The sequence below is a fragment of the Triticum dicoccoides genome, chromosome 4A (assembly GCF_002162155.2).
Source record: "Triticum dicoccoides isolate Atlit2015 ecotype Zavitan chromosome 4A, WEW_v2.0, whole genome shotgun sequence".
In the NCBI taxonomy this organism is placed as follows: Eukaryota; Viridiplantae; Streptophyta; class Magnoliopsida; order Poales; family Poaceae; genus Triticum; species Triticum dicoccoides.
The window spans coordinates 667,362,070-667,363,468 of NC_041386.1; positions in this window are offsets into that span (position 1 = coordinate 667,362,070).

A 1,399-nucleotide genomic window follows, 5' to 3' on the forward strand; every position below is an offset into this window, starting at 1 on the left:
TGGACCTTGAGACTGATGACCATCTTCTTGTCTAAACTACATCATTTTTCCTTTTTGTTTATGTTAATGTTGATGATGTTTGAAAAAATGTTTGAAAATTTAAAACCTTCTTGTTTTTCCAAACGTTTACATTTTGTAAATGATAATGAAATTATAAAAAGTATACAATTTTATTTTAAAATGTCCATGTTTCCTTTACCCGGCATAAGAGGTTGCCTCCACCCGGTATAAGAGCAACTCCAGCCATCCCCCCCGCCCCGGCAGGGGCCAGAAAAAAGCACCGCTTGGGGGCGAATCGGCGATATTTTCGTCGTGGGGGCGATTGGCTTCCCAGCCGCCACCCCCAGGTCGCCCCCAGACGCCCTTTTTGTAAATATGTTTAAAAATACATTGGACCAAAATTCGGCAAACACGACATAGACTTGGCGATACTTAGGCGTTCCACAATTTTTACATATAGAAAACATATAATCTACTAAAAGAAGAAAACAAAGGGCTGCTGCCGCGTCTACAGGTCGAAGAACTTGCTAAAGGCGTCGTAGTCGCCGCCGTCGTCGTCCTCCTTCTCCTTCTTCACACCGCGGCCGCCACTGCTGGACCCCTACCCGGGGTCGCCCAGGTGGACTGGTTTGGCCGGCGACGATGCCTCGTGGTCGCTGTCCTCGAGGACGACGACGCCTCCTCGTCGCGGCCATGGCGCCGTGCGGCGATCTCCTCTAGGGCGCGGCTTGACGAGGCGGGAGGTAGGGGCCAAGGGCGGCGCGCGGGTGAGCCGGCCGAGCGGCGTTTCCACGGGCTCGCCCTTGACGCTGACGAGCGCTGGCGACCCGGAGGAGTGGGAGGAGGATCGGGAGGAGGAGGAGGAGGACCCGCCCAGCATGCGCCTCGGCAGTCACGGGCCGCCACTCCAGTGGGGGGCCGGGGCTGCCGGGTACTCGAGCGGCGGATCGTTGCCGCCCTTGAGGTACTCGAGGACGGTGCGGAGCGTGCGGCCGGGGACACCCCACCACAGGCGGCGACCGTCGTTGTTTTTGCGCCCCTTACAATCGGCGCGTTGTTGATGGAGGCAAGCCGCTCCGCCTGCCGGCGTTCAAAGTACACCACCCACTACTCGTGGTTGCCGGCGTCGTACTCTGGGAGGTCCCGCTCCTCATCCGACAGATAGGCCCACAAACACTCGATCTTGGCGTGGAAGTAGCCGGGGTGTTCGACGTCGGGCAGCGGGGGGACTGGGATGCCCCCGGTGCTGAGCCTCCACCGCCCTGGTGCGCGCATGTCAGGGGGCACCGGGTAGTTCGCCTCGTGCAGGAGCTTGGCTTCCCACTCGTGCAGAGAGCGGCGGGAGAAGTCGTTGACCGCCGCGGCATCGCCGAGGAACCGTTCACCCATCGGCTGGGCG